The following is a 16,551-nucleotide window of genomic DNA, read 5'->3' as shown; positions in this document are numbered from 1 at the left end:
CGGCCTAACAGCGGAGCGGGACGTCTCACCGTCGCACATGCGTGCCGCTGCCGTCCCGAGGAGAGGAGCTGCCATTATAGCACGGCGTTGCGGCTGATCACAGCCAGTATCTTTCCAGCCTGGGTAACCAGCTACTACTAGCAGATTTCGTCGACGTCCTTTTTGTTCGTGCCGTAAAACCAATGGGCCGAGTACTCCAGGGGCGATTCGCTCGTGCCGCGCCCGCACGCGTTGTCTCCGCACGGCGCTCGCTCGTAGGCGTATACGGCAAGCGCTGCTCATATTTCCGTCTGTCTTCGGCAAGATCTAGGCAATTACTTTGTCAGCTGCGGACTGGCGGTGAAATATTTGGTTGCGCTAGCTGTTCTAATTGACAGCCACTGCTACTGCTATGTTATACAGCACATCTTCTGAGCAGAGGCGACATCAAGGGAACACGTAGCGGGGATGAAAGGTGTCGTTTTTTATAGTAGGAGATGAAAGGTGTCGCTGAATTTATTTATTATTTGGGGACGAAAGTAGCAGGCAGGGGAGCATCACGCATGATTAGCCTGGCCGATTCCATGCCTTTTGAAGAGGAGCAGATGGGATTGGGTCAGTGGACAGCAACGCACAGCATATGATGCGCGCTCGTTTGTTCGGTGCAGATCCACTGCTCCAATATTGAATTTGAAGTCATCCGTCATCAAACCAAACTGCTGTCTGGAAGTCTGATGCAATGGTGATGGGGCTGACTCCGCCAAAGAAATGCACACGCATGAAAATCAATAAATAACAACTCGAGTCGTGCAGCTTTTCTGGAAGTTCCTTGGGTGGTTGAAGCAGACCACCTATACCTACAGGGTGCTGATTACATAAATAAATATCTGTACTAGTAAAAATCATTTTTTATGATGCCGTACATATCTGGATAGAATAACACAAAATATCAAAATTAAACCAGAACCATTTTATACGTCATAGTTTTGCAAATAGAGGATCAGGAAAAACATATGATTTGTATGTCAAGTTGAAGAGGTAGGTTTAGGGTTTTGCGTGGGTGACTAATATTCAGCCTCACGTCTCAATATATACATGATCAGAATACAATTACATACATATACAAATATGTGTACATGTACAATATGCTAGACCCTATTTTACATGCCCCTTAATCTGAACTACATACAAAATTCAGATTGGTTTTAAAGCGGTTTAGTATCTGTCGAGTAGCGGGTTTAGTAAATACATCCGCTAGCTGATCATCAGTTGAGATGGACCTGACTTCCAGTTTACCAACAGCTACTCGTTCTCTCACAAAATGGAAATCAATCTCAATGTATTTGGTCCGAACATGAAACACTGGATTCGCCGTCAGGTAAGTTGCCCCTAAGTTATCACACCATAATATGGGTGTGCGCTGCCGTGTGACTCCAAGTTCTGTGAGAACTGTGTCTATCCAAATGGCTTCGTTTGCGCCATTAGCTAATGCCTTATACTCTGCCTCGGTGCTAGACCTCGAGACTGTAGGCTGCTTCTTGGAACTCCAAGATGGGTCCAACAAATACAGCAAAGCCACCAGTGGACCGCCTGTCATCAACACAACCTGCCCAGTCTGCATCGGTGAATATACTGACTCCAGTAAATCTGGACTTACGAATCCATAATCCCGTGTCTAGCGTACCTTTGACATACCTCAGAATACGCTTAACTGCTTCCCAATGAACCTCCGTAGGCTGAGACAGGAACTAGCACACTTTGTTCACGGCAAAGGAGATGTCTGGACGAGTGAGTGTCAGATACTGAAGTGCTCCAACTACACTGCGATACCTAAAAGAATCATCGGTACTCAGCAATGCACCACTATGATGCGAGAGGCTCTCGGATGTGGCAGGAGGAGTGGAAGTGGACTTGCAGTTCTCCATATTGACGCGATGAAGGAGATCAAGTGCATACTTCTTCTACGTCAATGTCATGCCCATGAATGAAAGGACGCTTCCAGTCCAAGAAAGTACTCCAGTCGGCCCAAGTCTTTGATGGGAAAACTCGTAGACAAGGACTGCACAAGGCGATCCACCACAGTAGGTGTAGAACCAGCAATTACAATATCATCAACATACACTAGCATGTATATCTAGATAGCACCATGTGAAAAGATAAACAAGGACCCATCTGCCTTGGAGGGAACAAAACCAAGCTGTGAGAGACGCTGACACAGCCAAGCATACCAGGCACGCGGCGACTATTTAAACCCGTAGATAGACCTCTGGAGTTTGCAGACATGTGAGGGATAACGAGCATCCTCAAAACCAGGGGGCTGCTGCATGTAGACATCTTCAGCCAAAAAATCATGGAGAAAAGCATTACTCACATCAATCTGTCGAAGACTCCACCCGCGAGAGACAGCAAGAGAGAGGACCAGACGAACCATGGCAGGCTTCACCACGGGGCTGAAAGTATCTCCATAGTCGATCCCTTGTTGTTGAGTAAAACCACGAGCAACAAGGCAAGCTTTGTGCTTGTCAACAGAACCATTCGGTCGATGCTTGGTCTTAAAGATCCACTTGCAGCCGACAACATTAACACCAGGAGGCCGAGGCACCAACACCCATGTGTGCGTATGACAAAGGGCAGCAAATTCCTCAGACATGGCGGCCCGCCAAGCCGGTTCACCAAGAGCATCACGATGAGAAGTGGGTGCGGCGAAGAATGCACGCAGACGAGTGTCGTACCGCACCGTGCCATCCGTGTATGTCTTGCGCTTACGCGTATGATCGCGGTGACGGGTGACCATAATGTGCCCGGGAGTGGCATCATTGGTAGATGGTGGCGGCAAGGACGGAGACCTGACCAGTGGTGTCGCGGCTGAACGATCTTCAGTAGTAGGCGACACGGGCCAGGGAGACGCGTCGGGCTGGGCCGGACCAGGCAACGACGGAGAGCCAGGCAGAGACAGCAACCCAGGGGACGCAGCCGGCGACCCGGCGACGACGGGCGAGGCGGGCCGGGCCGACCCAGGCGAGGCGGGAAATGCAGCGGGCAACTCAATCGGGCCCGCGATGGCGCTGACGGTCGAGGCAGACTGGGCCGCGGACGCGCCAGCGGGCGATGCCGATGAGGCTGCTTGGGGAGGCGTGGCATGCACGTCGGGGCCATGCACGTCGATCATGCCGGCGGATGCAGGTGCGGCGACGGGTTCCTGGGAAGAAATTAGAGTAGTATCTGCAGAAAACAAGTCAGGTGACAAATATGACATGTCGTATTTCCGCACATGGACATCTGAAACCGGTTCATTAGATGGAAAAGTGAGGGCATGCTCAATAGAAGCAATGTCAACCGAGACACCTGGTCTAGAGTAAGGTAAAACTGACTCGTCGAAAACAACATCACGAGAGATATATATCCTACTCGAGGTGCGATCAAGACACTTATAGCCCTTATGCAGAGGGCTATAGCCAAGGAAAACACACATCTTGGAACGAAACTCCAGCTTGTGAGCATTATACTTGCGGAGATTAGGCCAGCAAGCACACCCAAAAATCCTAAGAGAAGAATAATTGGGCTGAACATGAAACAGGCGGAACAGGGGTGTGTCCCTGTTGAGAACCGGAGTGGGCATACAATTGATGAGATAGCATGCCGTAAGAAAGGCCTCATCCCAAAACCGGAGTGGGAGAGACGAATGCACCAGTAAGGCGAGGCCGGTCTCGACCAAATGACGGTGTTTGCGCTCGGAAATACCGTTCTGCTGAGATGTATGTGGACATGACACACGGTGGGAGATGCCCGTGCGTTGAAAATAGCGATGGAGTTTGTGGTATTCACCACCCCAGTCGGACTGAACGACCTTGATTTTGCAATCCAAAAAGCGTTCGACATGAGCCTGAAAGTTATAGAAGACTTGCTCAACATCAGACTTATATTTAAGCAAATAAATCCAAGTGAAGCGCGTGTAGTCATCAACAAAGCTAACATAATACTTGTACCCCCTCCCCCCCCCGAAGACGCAATAGCGGGACCCAAACATCTGAATGAATCAATTCAGGAGGTACAGTAGTGACATGATAAGACGTAGAATACGGTAGTTGATGACTCTTAGCACGCTGACATGCATCACGCACTAATAGTGAAGTATTTGAAGTAGAACATGGAAGGTCATGGCTCCGAACAATGAAGGTGACCACATTATTGGTAGGGTGACCAAGACGTTGATGCCATTGCAAAGACGAAACTCGGACACTGGATGAAGCATGGCGAGATGACGAGGACGATGCACGAGCAAAGGGAATCGGATAGACCCCTCCCCGACCCCTACCTTGAAGAATGATGCGCCTGGTTGCTTTGTCCTTAACAAAGAGAAGACGACTGTGAAACTCAACAAACACGTCATTATCACAAACAAGGCGATAGACAAAAAGAAGATGCTCTCTGATGTGTGGAACATGCAGGATGTTGCGCAGTTTAAGAGATGAACCGAGTAAACGGGAATGACCAATGTGTGAAATAGACAAACCTGCACCATTGGCCACTTGAACCTGGTCCTTGCCATCTGCTACCTCTTGAGCACTGCGTTGGATTTCCCCGAAGAGGAGAGGATGATGCAGTAAAGTAGCGTAAGTATTTCCCTCAGTTTTTGAGAACCAAGGTATCAATCTAGTAGGAGGCTATGCTCAAGTCCCTTGTACCTACACAAAAACAATAGCTCAACGCAACCAACGCGCTTAGGGGTTGTCAATCCCTTCACGGTCACTTACGGAAGTGAGATCTGATAGAGATGATAAATAATATTTTTGGTATTTTTCGTATAGAGATGCAAAGTAAAAAGTAAAAGGCAAAGTAAAGGCAAAGAAATAATAAAGTGATGGAGATTAATATGATGAGAAAGAGACCCGGGGGCCATAGGTTTCACTAGTGGCTTCTCTCAAGAGCATAAGTATTCTACGGTGGGTGAACAAATTACTGTTGAGCAATTGACAAAATTGAGCATAGTTATGAGAATATCTAGGTATGATCATGTATATAGGCATCACGTCCGAGACAAGTAGACCGAAACGATTCTGCATCTACTACTATTACTCCACTCATCGACCGCTATCCAGCATGCATCTAGAGTATTAAGTTAAAAACAGAGTAACGCCTTAAGCAAGATGACATGATGTAGAGGGATAGTTTCATACAATATGATTAAAAAAACCATCTTGTTATCCTCAATGGCAACGATACAATACGTGCCTTACTGCCCCTTCTCTCACTGGGAAAGGACACCGCAAGATCGAACCCAAAGCTAAGCACTTCTCCCATGGCAAGAACAACCAATCTAGTAGGCCAAACCAAACTAATAATTCGAAGAGACTTGCAAAGATAACCAATCATACATAAAAGAATTCAGAGAAGATTCAAATATTATTCATAGATAGACTTGATCATAAACCCACAATTCATCGGTCTCAACAAACACACCGCAAAAAGAAGATTACATCGAATAGATCTCCACAAGAGAGGGGGAGAACATTGTATTGAGATCCAAAAAGAGAGAAGAAGCCATCTAGCTACTAACTATGGACCCGTAGGTCTGAGGTGAACTACTCACACTTCATCGGAGAGGCTTGGATGATGATGTAGAAGCCCTCCATGATCGATGCCCCCTCCGGCGGAGCTCCAGAACAGTCCCCAAGATGGGATCTCGTGGATACAGAAAGTTACGCCGGTGGAATTAGGTTTTTGGCTCCGTATCTGATTGTTTGGGGGTACGTGTATATATATAGGAGGAAGAAGTATGTCGGTGGAGCAATAGGGGGCCCACAAGGGTGGGGGCGCGCCTGGGGGGGCAGGTGTGCCCCCTACCTCGTGACCTCCTGTTAATTGTCTTGACATAGGGTCCAAGTCTCCTGAGTTGTATTCGGTGAGAAAATCACGTTCCCGAAGGTTTCATTCTGTTTGGACTCCGTTTGATATTCCTTTTCTCCGAAACCATAAAACAGGCAAAAAATAGCAATTCTGGGCAAGGCCTCCGGTTAATAGGTTAGTCCCAAAAACAATATAAAAGTGGAAAATAAAGCCCAATATAGTCCAAAACAGTAGATAATATAGCATGGAGCAATCAAAAATTATAGATACGTTGGAGACGTATCAAGCATCCCCAAGCTTAATTCCTGCTCGTCCTCGAGTAGGTAAATGATAAAAACAGAATTTTTGATGCGGAGTGCTACTTGGCATAATTTCAATGTAAATCTTCTTAATTGTGGTATGAATATTCAGATCCAAAAGATTCAAGACAAAAGTTCATGTTGACATAAAAATAATAATACTTCAAGCATACTAACAAAGCAATTATGTCTTCTCAAAATAACATGGCCAAAGAAAGCCATCCCTACAAAATCATATAGTCTGGCTATGCTCTATCTTCACCACACAAAGTATTTAAATCATGCACAACCCCGATGACAAGCCAAGCAATTGTTTCATACTTTTGACATTTTCAAAACTTTTTCGATCTTCACGCAATATATGAGCGTGAGCCATGGATGTAGCACTATATGTGGAATAGAATGGTGGTTGTGGAGAAGACAAAAAGAGGTAAAGATAGTCTCACATCAACTAGGCATATCAACGGCTATGGAGATGCCCATCAATAGACATCAATGTGAGTGAGTAGGGATTGCCATGCAACGGATGCACTAGAGCTATAAGTATATGAAAGCTCAACAAAAGAAACTAAGTGGGTGTGCATCCAACTCGCCTGCTCACGAAGACCTAGGGCATTTTGAGGAAGCCCATGATTGGAATATACAAGCCAAGTTCTATAATGAAAAATTCCCACTAGTATATGAAAATGATAACATGAGAGAATCTCTACTATGAAGATCATGGTGCTATTTTGAAGCACAAGTGTGGTAAAAGGATAGTAACATTGTCCCTTCTCTCTTTTTCTCTTATTTTTTTGGGCCTTCTCTTTTTTTGTGGCCTCTTTTTTTCGTCCGGAGTCTCATCCCGACTTGTGGGGGAATCATAGTCTCCATCATCCTTTTCCTCACTTGGGACAATGCTCTAAAAATGATGATCATCACACTTTTTATTTTTCTTACAACTCAACAATTACAACTCAATTCTTAGAACAATGTATGACTCTATATGAATGCCTCCGGCGGTGTACCGGGATATGCAATGAATCAAGAGTGACATGTATGAAAGAATTATGAACGGTGGCTTTGCCACAAATACGATGTCAACTACATGATCATGCTAGCAATATGACAATGATGGAGTGTGTCATAGGAACGGTGGAAAGTTGCATGGCAATATATCTCGGAATGGCTATGAAAATGCCATGATAGGTAGGTATGGTGGCTGTTTTGAGGAAGGTATATGGTGGGTGTATGATACCGGCGAAAGGTGCATGGTATTAGAGAGGCTAGCAATGGTGGAAGGAAGGAAAGTGCGTATAATCCATGGACTCAACATTAGTCATAAAGAACTCATGTACTTATTGCAAAAATCTAGAAGTTATCAAAGCAAAGTATTACGCGCATGCTCCTAGGGGGATAGATTGGTAGGAAAAGACCATCGCTCGTCCCCGACCGCCACTCATAAGGAAGACAATCAATAAATAAATCATGCTCCGACTTCATCACATAACGGTTCACCATACGTGCATGCTACGGGAATCACAAACTGTAACACAAGTATTTCTCAATTTCACAACTACTCAACTAGCATGACTCTAATATCACCATCTTCATATCTCAAAACAGTTATCAAGCATCAATATTTTCTTAGTATTCAACGCACTCAAAAGAAAGTTCTACAAATCTTGAATACCAAGCATATTATTATTAAGCAAATTTCCATGCTATTAAAGACTCTCAAAATAATCTAAGTGAAGCATGAGAGATCAAATAGTTTCTATAAAAGAAATCCACCACCGTGCTCTAAAAGATATAAGTGAAGCACTAGAGAAAAGCTATAAAGCTCAAAAGATATAAGTGAAGCACATAGAGTAAAACTATAAAGCTCAAAAGATATAAGTGAAGCACATAGAGTATTCTATCAAATTCCATATTATATATGGCTCTCTCAAAAGGTGTGTACAGCAAGGATGATTGTGGTAGATTAACAAGCAAAGACTCAAATCATAAAAGACGCTCCAAGTAAAACACATATCATGTGGTGAATAAAAATATAGCTTCAAGTAAAGTTACCGATAGAAGTAGACGAAAGAGGGGATGTCTTCCGGGGCATTCCCAAACTTTGGCTTTTAGATGTCCTTAGATTATCTTGGGGGTGCCATGGGCATCCCCAAGCTTAGGATCTTACCACTCCTTGTTCCATGATCCATCAAATCTTTACCCAAAACTTGAAAACTTCACAACACAAACTTAAAGTAGAAAATCTCGCGAGCTCCGTTAGCGAAAGAAAACAAAAGACCACTTCAAGGTACTGTAATGAACTCATTCTTTATTTATATTGGTGTTAAACCTACTGTATTCCAACTTCTCTATGGATTATAAACTATTTTACTAGCCATAGATTCATCAAAATAAGCAAACAACACACGAAAAACAGAATCTGTCAAAAACAGAACAGTCTATAGTAATCTGTAGCTAGCGCAAGATATGGAACCCCAAAAATTCTAAAATAAATTTCTGGACGTGAGGAATTTATCTATTAATCATCTGAAAAAATAATTAACTAAATAGCACTCTTCAAATAAAAATGACAGCAGTTCTCATGAGCGCTAAAGTTTCTGTTTTTTACAGCAAGTTCAACAAGACTTTCCCCAAGTCTTCCCAACGGTTCTACTTGGCACAAACACTAATTAAACACAAAAAACACAACCAAAACAGAGGCTAAATAAATTATTTATTACTAAACAGGAGCAAAAATCAAGGAATAAAAATAAAATTGGGTTGCCTCCCAACAAGCGCTATCGTTAAACGCCCCTAGCTAGGCATAACAAGCAAGAATAGATATAGGTATTGCCATCTTTGGTAGGCAATCCATAAGTGGCTCTCATAATAGATTCATATGGCAATTTTATTTTCTTTCTAGGGAAGTGTTCCATGCCCCTTTTTAACAGAAATTGAAATCTAATATTCCCTTCCTTCATATCAATAATTGCACCAATCGTTCTAAGGAAAGGTCTACCAAGAATAATAGGACATGAAGGATTGCAATCTATATCAAGAATGATAAAATCTACGGGCACATAATTCCTATTTACAAAAATAAGAACATTATTAATTCTTCCCATAGGTTTCTTAATAGTGGAATCCAGATGCAAGTTTAGAGAGCAATCATCAAAATCACGGAAACCTAACAAATCACACAAAGTCTTTGGAATCGTGGAAACACTAGCACCCAAATCACACAAAGCATAAAACTCATGATCTTTAATTTTAATTTTAATAGTCGGTTCCCACTCATCATAAAGTTTTCTAGTGATAGAAACTTCCAATTCAAGTTTTTCTTCATAAGATTGCATCAAGGCATCAACGATATGTTTAGTAAACGCTTTATTTTGACTATAAGCATGAGGAGAATTTAGCACGGATTGCAACAAGGAAACACAATCAATCAAAGAGCAATTTTCGTAGTTAAATTCCTTGAAGTCCATAATAGTGGGTTTAGCAACATCTAGGGTTTTAATTTCTTTAATCCCACTTTTGTCAAATTTAGCATCAAGATCAAAAGATTCAGAATTCTTAAAACGCCTTCTAGGTAAAGGTGGATTATATTCAGTCCCATCATTATCAAGATTCATATTGCAAAGCAAAGATTTAATAGGGGACACATCAATAACTTTTAGATCTTCATCATTATTTTCATAGCAATCCGGTTTAGCGGCCATCTTATTGACTAAGGTAGCTTGCATATCCGAAATTTCAGCAGTTAATTTTTCAAGATGAGCAATTTGGGATCTTATACCTTCAAATTCTTTAGACATATCATCGAGCTCTTTATTCATATAATTCATGAAACTTTTTTGTTCTTTAAGCTCATTTCTAAAGAAATTATTATGCTCAAATTGCAAAACCATAAACTTCCTGACGTTGTTTTCGATCTCCTCTAACCTTTTAAGGTGAAGACCATCAAATCTAGGTAGAGCCATCGCGACAAACAAGCAATCCAACACACGAGCAAACAAACGAGCAAAAGAGGCAAATAGAGAGGGAGGATAGAGAGAGAGAGGACGAATAAAACGGCAAGGGTGAAGTGGGGGAGAGGAAAACGAGAGGCAAATGGCAAATAGTGTAATGCGGGAGATAGGGATTGTGATGGGTACTTGGTATGTTGACTTTTGCACAGACTCGCCGGCAACGGCGCCAGAAATTCTTCTTGCTACCTCTTGAGCACCGCGTTGGATTTCTCCGAAGAGGAGAGGATGATGCAGTAAAGTAGCGTAAGTATTTCCCTCAGTTTTTGAGAACCAAGGTACCAATCCAGTAGGAGGCTACGCTCAAGTCCCTTGTACCTACACAAAAGCAATAGCTCAACGCAACCAACGCGCTTAGGGGTTGTCAATCCCTTCACGGTCACTTACGAAAGTGAGATCTGATAGAGATGATAAATAATATTTTTGGTATTTTTGGTATAGAGATGCAAAGTAAAAAGTAAAAGGCAAAGTAAAGGCAAAGCAATAATAAAGTGATGGAGATTAATATGATGAGAAAGAGACCCGGGGGCCATAGGTTTCACTAGTGGCTTCTCTCAAGAGCATAAGTATTCTACGGTGGGTGAACAAATTACTGTTGAGCAATTGACAGAATTGAGCATAGTTATGAGAATATCTAGGTATGATCATGTATATAGGCATCACGTCCGAGACAAGTAGACCGAAATGATTCTGCATCTACTACTATTACTCCACTCATCGACCGCTATCCAGCATGCATCTAGAGTATTAAGTTAAAAACATAGTAACGCCTTAAGCAAGATGACATGATGTAGAGGGATAGTTTCATGCAATATGATAAAAAAACCCATCTTGTTATCCTCGATGACAATGATACAATACGTGCCTTACTGCCCCTTCTCTCACTGGGAAAGGACACCGCAAGATCAAACCCAAAGCTAAGCACTTCTCCCATGGCAAGAACAACCAATCTAGTAGGCCAAACCAAACTAATAATTCGAAGAGACTTGCAAAGATAACCAATCATACATAAAAGAATTCAGAGAAGATTCAAATATTATTCATAGATAGACTTGATCATAAACCCACATTCATCGGATCCCGACAAACACACCACAAAAGAAGATTACATCGAATAGATCTCCACAAGAGAGGGGGAGAACATTGTATTGAGATCCAAAAAGAGAGAAGAAGCCATCTAGCTACTAACTATGGACCCGTAGGTCTGAGGTGAACTACTCACACTTCATCGGAGAGGCTTGGATGATGATGTAGAAGCCCTCCGTGATCGATGCCCCCTCCGGCGGAGCTCCGGAACAGGCCCCAAGATGGGATCTCGTGGATACAGAAAGTTGCGCCGGTGGAATTAGGTTTTTGGCTCCGTATCTGATCGTTTGGGGGTACGTGGATATATAAAGGAGGAAGAAGTACATCGGTGGAGCAATAGGGGGCCCACGAGGGTGGGGGGCGCGCCTGGGGGGCAGGTGTGCCCCCTATCTTGTGACCTCCTGTTAATTGTCTTGACGTAGGGTCCAAGTCTCCTGAGTTGTATTCGGTGAGAAAATCACGTTCCCGAAGGTTTCATTCCGTTTGGACTCCATTTGATATTCCTTTTCTTCGAAACCCTAAAACAGGCAAAAAACAGCAATTCTGGGCAAGGACTCCGGTTAATAGGTTAGTCCCAAAAATAATATAAAAGTGGAAAATAAAGCCCAATATAGTCCAAAACAATAGATAATATAGCATGGAGCAATCAAAAATTATAGATACGTTGGAGACGTATCACCATCATAGCACTCGTGAACCTGGATACATTCAAGATCGCTTGTCAGGTGATCCGTAGCCCCGGTGTCCAGTACCCAAGGATACTCGACGGTGTTGGTGGAGGCCGAGTTGGCAGAGTGAGTAGTGTTGTCCTGGTCATAGCGCTTGCGACAATCATCAGCCTCATGCCCCTAGTTATTTTTACAAATTTGACCCCGGGGGCGCCAGCTATTGTTGCGAAGGCCATCGCCACCATTGTTGCCGCCGTTACCCCCGCCACCTTGCCGACCATTGTCCGCGTAGGAGGGGTTGCGGTCGCGGCCACCGTTGCCGCCTTGGCGGCCGTGCCCGGGTTGGCCGTTGCCATCAGCCGGGCGACCCCCACCCTGGGAGGGGTAGGGCTCCGAGTAGGGAGCGCGTCCGCCCTGGACGTAGGGGCCGGAGCGAGTCATGACATTGGCCGAGGGAGTCCACCCCTCCGGCACACTCTGCTGAGACTACAACGCTTCGAACGACAAGACGAGCGAGTAGAAGCTGGTGTAGGGCATAGGTGCGTTACTCACACCCAGGGAGGCAGCAATGGGGTTGTAGGCGGAGCCGAGTCCTGTGAGGATGTGATCAATGAGCTCATCATCACGAATCGGAGAGCCGGCAGCAGCCATGGTGTCAGCGAGGGCCTTCACCTTGTGCATGTACTCAGCCACGGACGTCTGCTCCTTCCTCAGCGTCTGAAGTTGACGTCGGATGTGATGGACATTAGCGTGACTCTGCGTGCCGTACATGGCAACGACGGCCGTCCATACCGCATACGTCGTCTCGCAACTGATGAGCTGGCAGGCGATGTCCTCATCCATAGAGGTGAGAAGGAGACCCTTGACCTTCTGACCCTGAGTCCACCAATGGTGGTACGCCGGGTTAGTGGCGGTCGTCGCGGCATCACCAGTCCCGACGGCGATGGTCTTGTCGGGTGCCGCCGTGGTTCCGTTCAGGTAGCCATGGAGGTTGGCGCCGGCTAAGACGGTGCCGACGATGCCTCCCCACAGCATGACGTTGTGGCGGCCAAGGCGGACGGAGATCGCTAGAACGGCGAGGGCTACGGGAATGGTGGCAGCCGCGGGTGAGGTGATGGTGCCAATGCTGTTGGAGAGCGAAAGGGCGGCAGACGACATCGCGGCGGCACGGAGGAGGACGGCGCACGGTGGCAGCGGCTCGGAAGGGCGCCGCGCGGCGGCGGCGGCGGATGGATCGGGCGGCGGCGTAGGGTTCGCGCGGTGGCCCGGTGGCTATCTGATACCAAGTTGAAGAGGTAGGTTTAGGGTTTTTGCATGGGTGGCTAACATCGAGCCTCACATCTCAATATATAGATGATCAGAATACAATTACATACGTATACAAATACGTGTACATGTACAATATCCTAGACCCTATTTTACATGTCATAGCTTATTGAATCCTTGATAAAACAAAAAATAAAAAGATACATGCAACTAGGGTTTTCGTATGTGAAACCGCTGCGAGTGGCCCCCCTTGCCTCCGGGTGCCTTCAAGCGCCGGCAAAGTCAGGGCAACCCTAGTTTGGGAATTGGTTGTAGAGTTTGTGTCGTCCTAGCCATGACTAGAGTTTAGGCTATGCTACCTCTTGAGCACTGCGTTGGTTTTTTCTTGAAGAGGAAATGGTGATGCAGCAAAGCAGCGTAAGTATTTCCTTCAGTTTTTTAAGAACCAAGGTATCAATCCAGTAGGAGACCACGCGCGAGTCACCTCGTACCTACACAAACAAATAAGAACCTCGCAACCAACGCGATAAACGGGTTGTCAATCCCTTCACGGCCACTTGCAAGAGTGAGATCTGATAGAGATAATAATAATAAGATAAATATTTTTGATATTTTTATGATATAGATTGAAAGTAAAGATTTCAAAATAAAATAGATTGGAAACTTGTATGATGGAAAATAGACCCGGGGGGCATAGGTTTCACTAGTGGCTTCTCTCAAGATAGCATAAGTATTATGGTGGGTAAACAAATTACTGTCGAGCAATTGATAGAAAAGTGAATAATTATGAGAATATCTAGGCATGATCATGTATATAGGCATCACGTCCGCGACAAGTAGACCGAAACGATTCTGCATCTACTACTATTACTCCACACATCGACTGCTATCCAGCATGCATCTAGAGTATTAAGTTCATAAGAACAGAGTAACGCCTTAAGCAAGATGACATAATGTAGAGGGATAAACTCATGCAATATGATATAAACCCCATCTTTTTATCCTCGATGGCAACAATACAATACGTGTCATTTCCCCTACTGTCACTGGGATCGAGCACCGCAAGATTGAACCCAAAGCTAAGCACTTCTCCCATTGCAAGAAAGATCAATCTAGTAGGCCAAACCAAACTAATAATTCAAAGAGACTTGCAAAGATAAACCAATCATACATAAAAGGATTCAGAGAAGAATCAAATATTGTTCATAGATAATCTGGATCATAAACCCACATTCATCGGATCCCGACAAACACACCACAAAAGAAGATTACATCGAATAGATCTCCAAGAGAATCGAGGAGAACTCTGTATTGAGATCCAAAGAGAGAGAAGAAGCCATCTAGCTACTAGCTATGGACCCGAAGGTCTGAAGTAAACTACTCACACATCACTAGAGAGGACATGGAGTTGATGTAGAGGCCCTCCGTGATCTATGCCCCCTCCGGCGGAGCTCCGGAAAAGGCCCCAAGATGGGATCTCTCGGGTACAGAAGGTTGCGGCAGTGGAATTAGGTTTTCGTGGTGCTCCTGGATGTTTGCGGGGTACGTGGACTTATATAGGAGGAAGAAGTAGACCGGTGGAGCAACGAGGGGCCCACGAGGGTGGAGGGTGCGCCCCCTGCCTCGTGGCCTCCTCGATTGTTTCTTGATGCCCACTCCAAGTCTCCTGGATCACGTTTGTTGAGAAAATCACGTTCCCGAAGGTTTCATTCCGTTTGGACTTCGTTTGATATTCCTTTTCCGTGAAACACTGAAATAGGCAAAAAAACAGCAATTTGGGCTGGGCCTCCGGTTAATAGGTTAGTCCCAAAAATGATATAAAAGTGTAAAATAAAGCCCATTAACATCCAAAACAGATAATATAATAGCATGGAGCAATCAAAAATTATAGATACGTTGGAGACGTATCAGGCTACATCTATTGCCGGCGGTGGCGAGACGATGACGTCACTATCGGAGTGGAAATATATATAAAAAATCCATCATGTCATCCTTTCGGATATGTTGGTTGGCGTTGATGGAGGGTGTGTGAAGCTTTGCTGATTTGGCGCATCATGTCCTCCTTCGGCTGAAAAGCACTGCTGACTTGTCCCAGTTACTGGCCTACACTCGTTCAACATGGCAATGCTTTCCCGTCAGTGCTGGATTCGCTTTGTGCGCGAGTGTAACATGTCAAATACTTCCTCGAGGGTGATGTTCTGAAGGCAACTAGCCACCCTGGTATGAGCTATGGGTGGATGAGCCTACTTCAAGGAGTGGAGGTGGCAGGTATTATCTCGAGGGTGGGTTCGGGTGGGCACATTAACATCTAGTCGGATCACTGGTTGCCTTCAAATGATACAAGGCAACCTAGGACCTTGCAAGGAGCCAACATTCTGACAAAGGTGTCTGAGCTCTTGGACCCTGTAACAAACACATGGGATGCCCAACTTGTTCGCCAATCTTTTTGTCAAATGGATGCATCAACAATCATGAGCATTTCGATTTGTGATCAATATGATGATTTTGTGGCTTGGTATTTTGACCCAAAAATAATGTTCTCAGTACGGTCTGCGTACAGGGTGTACGCGGATATACAGTCAAGAAAATGAGTGCAACATGTGTGTGGGTGAGGGGGAGCTTGTCGGGTTCAAAGGAAATCAAAAGGTTCTAGAAAGCTTATGGATGGTTCCATGCCCGGGGAGAGTTCACCATTTCATGTGGCATCTTGCACGTAATAGTCACCCTATGTTATGAAATGTGGAACACACCCGAGTGGAATTGGATACTAAGTGCGTGATTTGCGAATGCCTACCTCAAGGCGGTGCACATTTGTTCATGCGGTGCAAGGAGGTTAAAAAGGTCTGAAGAGGATGTGGTCTGGAGCTGATCCGCCAAAAACTTCTTTACATGCCAAACACCTAAGGAAATGCTTGCGGCCATTTTCAAGCTCCCGAAGGACAAGAAGTTGCGGGCTATCTGCCTTTTTTAGAACCAACAACATACACTTTATGCGTTGGTGTTAGTACAATCCGACAACATGGTTTTCCTCACATTTGCGTGCACATCCGCTATCAGGTAATGATCACCTGAACCTCTCGCCATCGCTGCGATTTCATGGGCCACTTTGTTCAGTGCCCTTCCAACAATATTCACCTCCACTGTAAGAAATGCCTTCAACTGGTTTCCAATGTCCTTCATTACCGCAAACCAGGGTGATTTGCATATATCCTTGGATAGCACCTCACGTCCACCTATGGAGTTGTCCACCTCCACAACAACATGGCCATTAAAAAGTCTAGCCAAATCCGCTAGTCCCATCGAGACAACTGACGCTTCTGCTTCCTTAGGGGAACTGCACTAACGCAGTTGTCGTCTAGCAGAGAAGAGAGGGTGCCCCCTATGGTCCCGCGCGATGGC

Source organism: Triticum urartu, chromosome 6 (assembly GCF_003073215.2).
Source record: "Triticum urartu cultivar G1812 chromosome 6, Tu2.1, whole genome shotgun sequence".
NCBI lineage: Eukaryota > Viridiplantae > Streptophyta > Magnoliopsida > Poales > Poaceae > Triticum > Triticum urartu.
Note: the sequence above shows the minus strand (reverse complement) of the source record.